Below are 14,130 nucleotides of genomic sequence, written 5' to 3'. Positions count from 1 at the left end.
TAATTAACTTATATTTAACCTTTTTGATACCGTATATCAAAATCAATAGGTTACTGACAAAGTGAAAAATACGTTTAAAGAGTAGACCAAGCATTCTGTAATTATCTAATCCATCCCATATGCACAGTAACGTTACACACTAAATAGTTTGACATGTATATTTTGTTCATATTTTGGAGGCCTAACCTGTTACGTACAATATTTAAATATTACCCAAATGTGCCATCTAGTGGTTGTAAAGGAGAAGAAAACACTGCATTGGAAACGTAAGCTACTATTTATATAGCGAATTGGTGATGGCGTCTTTTTACAGGCACTAACTCCGCCATTCGTTGGACAAAGCCTATGGGGGAAATTAATGGCGTTTTTGTAGGGTATTTGGATAAACAACGACAATAAGGTTTGTGAACACAGGCTTATGTTTCGTATTATGAGATAATCTTCATCTGCTAACGTCACTTTTTGTGAATTTTGAAGAATTTAATGTGTAACCTTTAATTAACTAGGCAAGCCAGTTAAGAACACATTCGTATTTACAATGGACTGCCAAGCCCGGACGACACTGGGCCAATTGTGGGACTCCCAATCACGGCCGATTGTGAAACAGCCTGGATAATAGACAATGGACCTGACCGGACAGCTCAGAACTTCTGCTCTTTTCTGTCCATAAAAAAAACAAATGGATTGGTGGAAGAGGCATGCAAGGAAGGAGGGAGTGGTGGAGCAAGGCATCCCCCAAGGCTATATGCCCTAAGGTTTTCATCAGAACTGGCGTAGATTAGTCTCACCTTTTTCTTTTCCCGACATAAGTTTGTTGTGTAAAAATAAATATATATACATATAGCTCACAACTGTGCGGAGGGAGAGGGGTGGGGACGCTAAAGATGCAGTGCCTTATATACCGCTGCGCTACTCTGGAGTCCAAAAACCACATACAGGATTCATAAGGATCATGTTAACTGACTGCTATTATCTTATAGAACAAAACTTATTTCCGGGGTTTCAGGACTACACGCGGGCGAGCTCTATGGCAATATTTTACAGAAAACTAAATAGAACGTTTGGATACATCTGAATTTGACCTCCAAAGTAGGTCCACAGTTCATTGACTAACAGCTATTATTTACCTGACTGGCTCTGGATTGAACTGTTGCTCTCATTCACTCAAGGCTACTAATGTATTGACAGTCAATACAATGGGCTAGCTTGAACTAGACTATTCACGTTTTCATTGGTAGCACTGGTGCTCCCAACTTTTAAAAGTTCGCACCACCAAACAGAATAGGAGCACCAGAAAAAGTGATTAGCCTTTAATGAATGCTACCTTAGTTTGAAAACACCTCTCCAGCCTCTTTCCTTTCTTCCAGTGCCAACTTAAACCATATGGGTACGGTACCAGTTTCAGTGGTGTAGCCAGAAATGTGTTGGTGGGTGGGCTTGCAGACATTTGGGTGGATGGACACTAAACAAAAATATAAATGCAACAATTTCAAAGATTTTACTGGGTTACAGTTCATATAATGAAATTAGGCTCTAAATCTAGGGATTTCATATGACTGAGAATACAGATACCTTTTAAAAAAATTAGCGGCGTCAATCAGAAAACCAGTCAGTATCTGGTGTGACCACCATTTTCCACATGCAGCGCAACACATTTCCTTCACAGAGAGTTGATCAGGCTTTTAATTGTGGCCTGTGGAATGTTGTCCCACTCCTCTTCAATGGCTGTGCGAAGTTGCTGGATATTGGCGGGAACTGGAACACGCTGTTGTACACGTCTACCCAGAGCATCCCGAACATGCTCAATGAGCGGTACATGCAGCGCTCGACTTGGACTGAAATAGGTGGCTCTACTCATTTAGGGTGCTATTAATGTTTATACTAAGGTGTAGGAGCTCCACAATACTTTTGAGCTAATATTCTACAAGAGCTCAAGCAGTAGAACATTTAAGGTGCCGCGTCTCAGATCCAGTGAGCTACTCCCCAAGACAATGTTACCCTTCCAATGATCTTATCATATAAACTACAATGCGAAAAGTACGGTTTACTTCACTTTTAATCATGTCAGCACAAGTAATGGCCGTTTACAGTCTTTGTTTACTTTTTCATTCTTACTCTTCCCAATTCACTTAAACTATATTTCTTTATTTCCCATGGGCTTCACCAGAGTACCCCCTAGTGGCTGGAATACAACTGTATTAAGCCCCTTACAACAAGCACTGGTGACATGTCTGGTTGTATGCAAGCCATTGAAGAACTCAGACATTTTCAGCTTCCAAGAATTGTGTACAGATCCTTGCAACATTGGGCCGTACATTATCATGCCGAAACATGAGGTGATGGCGGCAGATGAATGGCATGACAATTTTTATAATTTTTTTATTTAACCTTTATATAACCAGATAGGCTAATTGAGAACAAGTTCTCATTTGCAACTGCGACCTGGCCAAGATAAAGCAAAGCAGTTTGACATATACAACACAGTTACACATGGAATAAACAAACATACAGCATGTGCAAAGGAGGTAGGATAAGGGAGGTAAGGCAATAAATAGGCCATGGTGGCAAAGTAATTACAATATAGCAATTAAACACTGGAATGGTAGAGTGTGCAGAAGATGAATGTGCAAATTGAGATACTGGGGTGCAAAGGAGCAAGATAAATAAATACAGAATGGGGATGAGGTAAATTGGATGGGCTATGTGCAGTGATCTGTGAGCTGCTCTGATGGCTGGTGCTTAAAGCTTGTGAGGGAGGTAAGAGGCGGCCAAAGGAAGAATTGACTTTGGGGGTGACCAGTGAGATATACCTGCTGGAGCACATGCTGTGGGTGGGTGCTGCTATGGTGACCAGTGAGCTGAGATAAAGCGGGGCTTTACCTAGCAGAGACTTGTAGATGACCTGGAGCCAGTGGGTTTGGCGACGAATATGAAGTGAGGCCCAGCCAACGAGAGCGTACAGGTCGCAGTAGTGGGTAGTATATGGGGCTTCGGTGACAAAATGGATGGCACTGTGATAGACTGCATCCAATTTGTTGAGTAGAGTGTTGGAGACGACTTTGTAAATGACACCGCCAAAGTCGAGGATCAGTAGGACGGTCAGTTTTACGAGGGTATGTTTGGCAGCGTGAGTGAAGGATGCTTTGTTGCGAAATAGGAAGCAGATTCTAGATTTAATTTTGGATTGGAGATGTTTAATATGAGTCTGGAAGGAGAGTTTACAGTCTAATCAGACACCTAGGTTTTTGTAGTTGTCCACATATTCTAAGTTAGAACCATCCAGAGGAGAGGTCGACCGATTATGATTTTTCAACCAAAAAGCCGATACCGATTAATCGGCCGATTTAGAAATACATTTTAAAAAATTGTATTTGTAATAATGACAATTACAACAATACTGAATTAACACTTATTTTAACTTAATATAATACATCAATAAAATCAATTTAGCCTCAAGTAGATAATGAAACATGTTCAATTTGGTTTAAATAATGCAAAAACAAAAAAAAGTGCAATATGTGCTATGTAAGAAAGCTAACGTTTCAGTTCCTTGCTCAGAACATGAGTCACTCCTTGTGGAGTGCAACGAGAGAGAGAGAGAGAGAGAGAGAGGCAGGTCGTTATTGCGTTGGACTAGTTAACTGTAAGGTTGCAAGTTTGGATCACCCGAGCTAACAAGGTGAACATCTGTCTTTCTGCCCCTGAACGAGGCAGTTAACCCACCGTTCCTAGACCGTCATTGAAAATAAGAATGTGTTGTAAACTGACTTGCCTAGTTAAATAAAGATTAAATAAAGGTGTAAAAATAAAGGTGTAAAAAAACAACAACTTGAAATCGGCCCTAATTAATCGGCCATTCCGATTCATCGGTCGACCTCTAGTCCAGAGTAGTGATGCTGGACGGGCGGGCAGGTGCGGTCAGCGATCGTTTGAAGAGCATGCATTTAGTTTTACTTGCATTTAAGAGCAGTTGGATGCCACGGAAGGAGAGTTGTATAGCGTTGAAGCTCGCCTGGAGGTTAGTTAACACAGTGTCCAAAGAAGGGCCAGAGGTATACAGAATGGTGTCATCTGAATAGAGGTGGATCAAAGACTCACCAGCAGCAAGAGCAACATCATTGATGTATACAGAGAAAAGAGTCAACCCTAGAATTGAACCCTGTCGCACCCCTATAGAGACTGCCAGAGATCCGGAATGCAGGCTCTCCGATTTGACACACTGAACTCTATCTGATAAGTAGTTAGTGAACCAGGCAAGGCAATCATTTGAGAAACCAAGGCTGTTGAGTCTGCTAATAAGAATGTTGTGATTGACAGAGCCGAAAGCCTTAGCCAGGTCGATGATACGGCTGCACAGTAATGTCTCTTATCGATGGCGGTTATGATATCGTTTAGGACATTGAGTGTGGCAGGGGTACACCCATGACCAGCTCTGAAACTAGATTGCGTAGCGGAGAAGGTACGGTGGGATTCGGAAATGGTCGGTAATCTGTTTGTTAACTTGGCTTTCGGAAGATAATTTTAGAAATTGAGGGTCCAGATTGTCTAGCCCGGATGATTTGTAGGGGTCCAGATTTTGCATCTCTTTCAGAACATCAGCTATCTGGATTTGGGTGAAGGAGAAGTGGGGAGGATTGGGCGAGTTGCTGTGGGGGGTGGAGGGCTGTTGATAGCCAGGTGGAAAGCATGGCTAGCTGTAGAAAAATGCTTCTTGAAATTCTCAATCATAATGGGTTCATTGGTGGTGACAGTGTTTCCTAGCCTCAGTGCAGTGGGCAGCTGGGAGGAGGTGCTCTTATTCTCCATGGACTTTACAGTGTCCCAGAACCTTTTTGAGTTTGTGCTACAGAATGCAAATTTCTGCTTGAAAAAGCTAGCCTTAGCTTTCCTAACTTAACTGCCCGTGTATAATTGTTCCTAACTTCCCTGAAAAGTTGCATATCACGGGGGCTGTTCGATGCTAATGCAGAACGCCACAGGATGTTTTTGTGCTGGTCAAGGGCAGTCAGGTCTGGAGAGAACCAAGTGCTATATCTGTTCCTGGTAAAAAAAAATTGAATGGGGCATGCTTATTTAAGATGGTGAGGAAGGCACTTTTAAAGGATAACCAGGCATAATCTACTGACGGGATGAGGTCAATATCCTTCCAGGATACCCGGGCCAGGTCGATTAGAAAGGCCTGCTTGCTGAAGTGTTTTAGGGAGTGTTTGACAGTGATGAGGGGTGGTCGTTTGACCGCAGACCCATTACAGATGCAGGCAATGATCACTGAGATCTTGGTTGAAAACAGCAGAGGTGTATTTGGAGGGCAAGTTGGTTAGGATGATATCTATGAGGGTGCCCGTGTTTACAGATTTGAGGTTGTACCTGGTGGGTTCACTGATAATTTGTGTGAGATTGAGGGCATCAAGCTGAAATTGTAGGATCGCCGGGGTGTTAAGCATGTCACAGTTTAGGTCACCTAGCAGAACGAGCTCCAAAGATAGATGGGGGGCAATCAATTCACATATGGTGTCCAGGGCACAGCTGGGGGCAGAGGGTGGTCTATAGCAAGCGGCATTGGTGAGAGACTGGTTTCTGGAAAGGTGGATTTTTAAAAGTGGAAGCTTGAATTGTTTGGGTACAGACCTGGCTAGTAAGATAGAACTCTGCAGGCTATCTCTGCAGTAGATTGAAACATCTTTGGCAGTTCTATCTTGTCGATAATGTTATAGTTATGGGATGGAAATTTCAGGGTTTTTGGTGATCTTCCTAAACCACGATTTACACACGGCTAGGACATCCGAAGCTAGGAGCTAGGCACTGCAGGACCTGGATTAACCTCACTAGAGGAACAGGAGGAGTAGGATAAGTGTACGGTTGAAGGCTATCAGGACTGGTCGTCTAGTGCGTTCAGAGCAGAGAGTAAAAGGAGCAGGTTTCTGGGCGTAATATAATAGATTCAAGGCATAATGTACAGACCGAGGTATGGTAGGATGTGAGTACATTGGAGGTAAACCTAGGCATTGAGTAACGATGAGAGACATATAGTCTCTAGAGAGGTTTAAACCAGGTGATGTCACCGCATATGTGGGAGGTGGAACTAAATGGTAGGTTAAGGCATATTGAGCAGGGCTAGAGGCTCTACAGTGAAATAAGACAATAATCACTAGCCAGGACAGTAATGGACAAGGCATATTGATATTAGGGAGAGGCATGCGTAGCCGGGTGATCAATAGGGGTCCAGTGAGTGGTTGGGCTGGCTGGAGACAGTGATTCAGACAGCTAGCAGGCCAGGGCTATCAAGCTATCAGAAGGGCCTTAGAGGGACGTCTCGACGGAGGAAAGTCTGTTTTACCCTCCGTGTGCGGTGACGTTGATAGACCCTTCGTGATGGATTAGTAGGGTTCCGAGTAGCAGAGGGGTCCAAGTCCAATTGGAAAAATGGGTATAGTGGCCCGAGAAATTGGCCGATGGATCTATACAGCTAACAGTCCAATATGCTCTAGACAGATAGCGGGCAGCGGCTAGGGGGCCGCGGCTAGCAGCTAGCTCCAGGCTAATTGGTGCTTGCTCCGGGACCAACGTTAGCCAGTAGTCACTCGGAGGGCAGTAAACTCGCTGCGATGATCCAGGGGAAAATGTCCAGAGCTTGCAGTAGGAATCCGGGGATATGGAGAGAAAATAGGTCCGGTATGCTCTGGTTTGAGTCGCGTTGAACAAACTGGCGAGAGTTTTCAGAGCAGTGGTTAGCTGACTACTAGCTAGTAGCTAGTGAGCTGGCTAGCTTCTGTTGGGGGATTCCGGATTCGAGTTTACAAAAATACGTTAAAACAGATCCGCACCACATTGGGTAAGGCGGGTTGCAGGAGAGTGTTTTGAATTCGAGATTTAGAAAAATATATAAAAAAGATAAATACATGGGACACGACAAGACGAAGAACAAAAGAGACGTCTGACTGCTACTCCATCTTGGAAATGGGCCTCAGGATCTCATTACGGTATCTCTTTGCAATCAAATTGCCATCGATAAAATGCAATTGTGTTCATTGTCTGTAGCTTATCCCTGCCAATAACATAACCCCAACGCCACCATGGTCCACTCTGTTGACAACATTGACATCCGCCAACCACTCGCCCACACAAACGCCATACACGCTGTCTGCCATCTGCCCGGTACAGTTGAAACCAAGATTCTTCCGTGAAGAGCACACTCTTCCAGTGTGCCAGCGGCTATCGAAGGTGAGCATTTGGCCACTGAAGTCGGTTACGATGCCGAACTCAAGACCCTGGTAAGGACGACGAGCATGCAGATGAGCTTCCCTGAGACGGTTTCAGACAGTTTGTACTGAAATTCTGTGTTTGTACAAACACACAGTTTTATCAGCTCTCCGGTGGCTGGTCTCCGACGATCCCGCAGGTGATGAAGACAGATGTGGAGGTCCTGGGCTGGGGTGGTTACACGTGGTCTGCGGTAGTGAGGCCACCCGGCTTTACATTAACATTCAATTCTCTGGCAACAGCTCTGGTGGACATTCCTGCAGTCAGCATGCCAATTGCACGCTCCCTCAAAACTTGAGACATCTGTGGCATTGTATTGTGTGACAAAACTGCACATTTTAGAGAGTGGCCTTTCATTGTCAACAGCACAAGCTGCACCTGTGTAATGATCATGCTGTTTAATCAGCTTCTTGATATACCACACCGGTCAGGTGGATGGATTTTCTTGGCAAAGGAGAAACACTCATAAACGGAGATGTAAAGAAATGTGTGCAAAAATTTGAGAAATAAACTTGGGTTTATGGAAAATGTCTGGGATATTTTATTTCAGGTCATGAAACATGCAATGCTTTTACATGTTGCATTTATATTTTTGTTCAGCAGTTATACTGCCTCTAAAGTCAATCTAATGACATCACAATGATGACTAAAGTTTTCCTGCTAATTATTTGTTTCCTTCTGAAATGTCATCATGTTTCCAAGCCACTATAATCCACTTTAGACAATCTTCATTAGTTTCAATTGGAATTAAGTACAACGTTTAATCGGGCACCAGTGCTCAAGAGAATCTTCATAAACAATGTGGCGCAACATGCAACCCATTTTTCTTTTTTTAAATAACAAATTATATCCATTTTTAAAATGGAAACATGGGAAGAATTCATGCTGAGGGTGCTGCAGCATCACCTGAAAAATCTGAATATTTGTTTTTGTGTCAAAAGTTAGAACACACCTCATTCCATGTTTTTTTATATCTTTTACTATTATCTACATTGTAGAATAATAGTGAAGACATCAAAACTATGAAATAACACATATGGAATCATGTAGTTACCAAAAAAGTGTTCCCATCTTTGCCTTGACAGCTTTGCACACAATTCTTGGAATTCTCTCAACAAGCTTCATGAGGTAGTCATCTGGGATGAATTTCAATTAACAGGTGTGCCTTGTCCAAAAATTGATTGGTGGAATTTCTTTCCTTCTTAATGTGTTAAAGGCGATCAGTTGTGTTGTGACAAGGTAGGGGTGGTATACAGAAGGTAACCCTATTTGGTGAAAGACCAAGTACATATTATGGCAAGAACAGCTCAAATAAGCCAAGAGAAATAACAGTCGATGATTACTTTTAAGACATGAAGGTCAGTCAATGCAGACAATTCATAACTATGAACGTTTCTTCAAGTGCAGTCGCAAAAGCCATCAAGCGCTACGATGAAACTGGCTCTCATGAGGACTGCCACAGGAAAGGAAGACTGAGAATTTCATCTGCTGCAAAGGATAAGATCATTAGAGTTTGCCACCCAAATAAGTGCTTCACAGAGTTCAAGTAACAGACATCTCAACATCAACTGTTCAGAGGAGACTTCGTGAATCAGGCCTTCATGTCAAGTTGCTGCAAAGAAACCACTACTAAAGGACACCAATTAGAAGAGACTTGCTTGGGGCAAGAAACAATGGCAATGGACATTAGACCGGTGAAAATCTGTCCTTTGGTCTGATGAGTCCAAATTTGAGATTTTTGGTTCCAACCGCCATGTCTTTGTCATACCCATTGTGAATCACTAACCCAAGCGGCAGATCAGACAGTGAGGAGACAGACAGAATGTTCTGGTGCTCACCTTTCTTAGAGGGTTTTATTTACAATATTAACAGGTGCAGAACTAATTAGCCTATAAACTATGTACAGAAAACAAAAGACGGGGCATTGACAAAGACTTAAATAAATCAGTATAGACTGTTCGGGCAGCTACTCTTTGCCAAAACTCTACTCTAGCCAACCTGTTACCTGCCCAGCCTACACTTTGGTTATTCCTGTCAACCAATACATGTTCCTCGATGACTCGTAGACTAATTTACCTCATGTGTAATGCACACCAGCACGGCGGGAACAGACAGCGCGGCGCTTCAGACAAACACAGAGAAAGATTAAATCATATGATTATACTCGACCAATACTTTGATCGTTATTCTAATAATGTGTATATATATATTCACATTGCTAGAGCATGTACGTTTAAATGGGCAGATTTATACACGGTAGATACATTGTTTTAGTAACTAGTGTGCAACAAACACTCGACTTTGGCGCCTTATGTCAAAGTATTGTTGGCAAATGGAATGCGCTACTCAATCCAACATTCGCTTTTTGGTTTCAGGATTCTTGACTTTACTTTGAAGAGATACAATAAAGATTCTTAATTCAAACAATCATTTGTTTCAGTGTCATTGTCTACAAGTCATGGACATTCGCTCAATGACACGCAGAGTAGGTGAACGGTCTCCGCATGTGTGGTTCCCACCGTGAAGCATGGAGGGGTGATGGGGTGGGGGTGCTTTGCGGGTGACACTGATTTATTTAGAATCCAAGGCACACTTAACGAGCATGGCTACCACATCATTCTGCAGCGATACACCATCCAATCCGATGGGACTATCATTTGTTTTTCAACAGGACAATGACCCAACGCACTTCAATGCTGTGTAAGGTCTATTTGATCAAAAAGGAGAGTGATGGAGTGCTGCATCAGATGACCTGGCTTCCACAATCCCCCGACCTCAACCCAATTGACATGGTTTTGGATGAGTTGGACCACAGAGTGAAGGAAAAGCAGCCAAAAAGTACTCAGCATATGTGGGAACTCCTTCAAGACGATTGGAACAGCATTCCAGATGAAGCTGGTACTTATTCCATATTGGTCTGGCCATGTTAGAAGTTTGTATGGAGTTTAAATCTGGAATCCTGGTGACCCATCCGTTTGCGACATATAACAAATAAGTGACTCCTATTTTTTGTTTGTTTTAACCATGCTGCGTGACGCAATTCATTGTTCGAGCCGATGAAAACGGCTGGAACGATGAATCATGTGGAAAGAGCTATCCCTCCGTGTGCTCCATAAGAACCTGTTTAATCCTTCAAACTCTCAATTGAAACCAAAAATGCTACTCTGGTGTCAGCATCCTAACTGCAAATGTTTCATGTTATAGTGAATTACTTTGAAGCTATTTGTTTATGTACAATATGTTTGACTTGTAATACATACATGTTGTGTAATTGTTGTGTAATTATTGTGGCTTGTTGTCAAAACGGATATACGTATTTAAACTCATGAATCGTTATTAAACATCAATGATATTACCATAATTGATTCACTTTGTTTCTTGAAGATGCAGTCTGGGTGTCTGTTCAGTGGGCATTTGAATTCATTGACATTATTGATCCATTGTTTCTTGAAGAATAGAATTCTCTTAGGACCCAAAAAGTTGTCTTACTCCACAAACATTAACGTAAACGAACAGTCTGTGTATATAGCTTTAAAATAAATGGAAAACTTTCATGTGGATGTCAGAGCGCTGTCTGTGAATATTAGTGTTACATTTCCCTACCCCATCCGTTCCCTGTGGGGCAGTCGTTTGGTTTTTAGAATCTCAGAATGTAGCTTTGTGTTTCCAAACTCTCGCTGGGTTTAGACGTGAGTACTTATTAGAGCCAACTGTATTAGACTGGTTTCAACTGTTCTGCCTGCAGCTATGGAACCTGTTCATCGGACGTGCTGTTTTCGACTCTCTCTCTCGACCTTGATGCTCGGCTATGAAAAGCCCACTGACGTTTCAAATAACGTTGGTCAAATAATATAATAATAATAATGAAAAATATATAATAAATAATGCTGGTCAAATAATAACAGCTTGAACGATCTGAACTTAATGGCCATGTACTCTAATCTCCACCCGGCACAGCCAGAAGAGAACTGGCCACCCTCATGTACTCTCTAGGTTCCTGCCTTTCTAGGGAGTTTTTTTCCTAGACAATCATGCTTCAACATCTGCATTGCTTGCTGTTTGGGGTTCTAGGCTGGGTTTCTCTAACCACTAGGGTAGCCTAGAGTGTTGGACTAGTAACCGAAAGGTTGCAAGTTCAAATCCCCGAGCTGACAAGGTACAAATCTGTCGTTCTGCCCCTGAACAGGCATTTAACCCACTGTTCCTAGGCCGTCATTGAAAATAAGAATTTATTCTTAACGGACTTGCCTAGTTAAATATAAAAAAAAAATAAAAAGCACTTTGTGAAATCTTCTGATGTAAAAAGGGTTTTAGAAATGCATTTAATATGGAATCCCATGATGCTCAGCATGACGTGTTTACTCCCTCCATGCACAGCTAGCTAGTATAATTTCATCACCATGATCATGGTATTGAACTGAAGGCCATCACTTTACCAAGTGGGTGGAAGCAATACCCATTAGGGTCAGTAAGGGAAAGAAGAGCCAAAAATTGATTTGAGTTTTGTATGATAGACTGGCGAGGCCACCTCCAAGACGATGGTGGACATCAACACCCAAGGTCATCCTTGAGTGACCGAGGTCATGAACGCTGGAATGTATATATTTTCTTTTTCACAATTTCTTTGTTTTTCCATGGTAAATATTTCAATATGTTACATTGTCAATAGATATCGCTTTCCTACCCCCTGCTCTGGGTTTGGTGAATGGACCAACCAGACCCTCAAGACTACCTTGGGCAAGTCCCGTGATTGGTACCAGGAAGGATGGGAGAACAACCTGAAGGTAAGTCTCTTTGCACACAACAGCAGCATCCAGGCCTCCACCGAGGACAGACGAGAGCCGCAGCTGTTGACTGAGGTAAACAATGCAATTGTTATTGCATATACTGTAGTCTTTCAATTTTTTGTATAACGTACTTTCTGATCACTGAAACCCCACCTGATGTGTTCGAACCAGATCAGAACGCCTTGGAGGACCACCTTCCTAGGAAATATAATTGTATTTATTCCTGTTCTCAATCAAGGTGAGACTGGACAAGGTGCAGGTGGAGAGCTACAATTTGCATTCAAAACAACCTGAAGCTACTTTAAGTTTCCCTAATGCTGATACCTTCCAAAAGTGTTGAAGTACAAATCTCCCATTTGTAACACTGCACCAATCCATGACATGTTCTCAGTGTAACCTGTGTGTTTGCTTGTTTGTGTCTGTCTCTTACCTTGTTCCCTTTAACTCTGCTCCTGTTCTCAAGAGAGCAGCAGTGCCTGGACTTTGCAGTCCCCCTTCCGAGACTGGCTGCCTGTTGAGAACAAGGGACAGGCAGAACCTCCCTCCCACCCACACAGCAACCACCTCCTCTATATTCCACAAACCAGAATTCAGTATTTTATCTATGATTGCCATGTGAGTGTACAGAAAATCAGTGGAAAAAAATTCATGACACAACTGTACCAAAAACGATAAACTTTAATGTATGAAAATATATTGACAGGTTGGGTTTCACAAGGTGTTCATTATTGGAAGCTGTAAGGTATCCTTTGATGGCATTTATTTGTTCCAGGTTATTCATTGTTGTATCCTTGGACCTACACCAGATGATTATATATGTATTCAACCACAAGGGTGTATTAAATGAGAGAGAGGGGGGGGGGAATCATAATAGAGGACTACTGAAATGGTATTATTTCAGTGTAGATGAGGGCAGGTTAAATAAAAAGATGACAGCCAGACAAGTCAGTGACTGAATCAAAAGGATTTACATCTGAATGGAGTGGACATAAGCTTACTTTGTGATCTGTAAGGTAAGTAACTTTAATGTGTCAAGCAGAATACACGTTTTCTTTGCCATTTCCTGAAACGTAGCAACGTTTAAGACATGGATTTCATGTTGTAATGTTGACGAGGTACCCCAAAAAGTAGTTTGAATGAACGTTTCCATGTTACAAGCTAAACAAAGCTTGTTTAAACAGAGAAATTGTCGCAGAAATCAGCCTTGTTTGCAGAGCGACGAAGAAAAGAACACAATTTAGGCTGTGATCTCCAAAATTCGAATCACTCCGTCGATATAGCAATGGACGCTAATAGTCGATCGAATCCCATTGTGACGCAGTGGGGGACAGTATTTGGCATGACAGGCCCCCATTGAATGTATTAGTCTCTCACTCATATAGCAAAATGTGTACAATTAGTGGAAATTAGCTTTACAACCGCAAAAATGTCTCTACACCTTATGTCAAAATGATGACACAATATGGCAGTCCCCGCACCACAATGTTCATTCCGTTGGGCATGCACAAATAGGTTGTTGATTGCGCTCACAGAAAAAAGTGTGTAACTTTCCCTTAATCAGATTCTAGTTTCCAAAGAATTCATTAGTGCAACGATTTCATTAATGTATCAGTTTTGATCAAAGAGTATTCCACGAGGCAAGCTGATTCAAATTGTTCAGCAGCCAAATACTGTCCCCCACGTTTCACAGTTCAGCACCAGGATGTGGATAGCACATATGACATCATTGCCATTACCTCACGCTTGGTTTTGCAGGGGTCCTCCAATGTGCAAAGAAAACTACCCAAATTAATCTGGTACATATGTTTGTGTGAAGTAACAATTTGTTCATTCATTCTCAAAGGGTATATGGTAACAAGGCGTGTTGATGCTCATATACACATGCTCTGCTAAGACCCGCTCAAGCCAGTGTCAAAAAGCCTCAACTTTTTTCCATAAGCAAATTCCATCATCTCATACATGCCAATCAGCCAACAGGCTTACATAGGCTTTTAGCAATTATTGTTGGGGTTCTTATAAGGGGGTAGACTCTGGCAGAGAGAGAGAGAGAGGCACTGTCGATACTACTGGTCGATGTTTGAAA

The 14,130-nt window shown here is 42.3% G+C and overlaps 1 long non-coding RNA gene across 2 annotated transcripts; it reads left to right on the top strand.

The window, feature by feature from the left end:
- Positions 1-265: 265 nt before the first annotated feature.
- LOC116358632 (uncharacterized) lies at positions 266-12,845 on the top strand. 2 transcript variants are annotated; one of them, XR_004206401.1, is made up of 3 exons: positions 266-400; positions 11,930-12,285; positions 12,511-12,845. It is a non-coding gene; the product is annotated as an uncharacterized LOC116358632 (long non-coding RNA). The 2 variants fall into 2 exon arrangements; XR_004206402.1 differs by lacking the exons at positions 11,930-12,285; positions 12,511-12,845 and adding an exon at positions 507-843.
- The last annotated feature ends 1,285 nt before the right edge of the window (positions 12,846-14,130 follow it).

This window comes from Oncorhynchus kisutch, linkage group LG30 (assembly GCF_002021735.2).
Source record: "Oncorhynchus kisutch isolate 150728-3 linkage group LG30, Okis_V2, whole genome shotgun sequence".
Classification (NCBI taxonomy): domain Eukaryota; kingdom Metazoa; phylum Chordata; class Actinopteri; order Salmoniformes; family Salmonidae; genus Oncorhynchus; species Oncorhynchus kisutch.
Note: the sequence above shows the minus strand (reverse complement) of the source record. Positions and strands in the feature narration are given on the sequence as shown.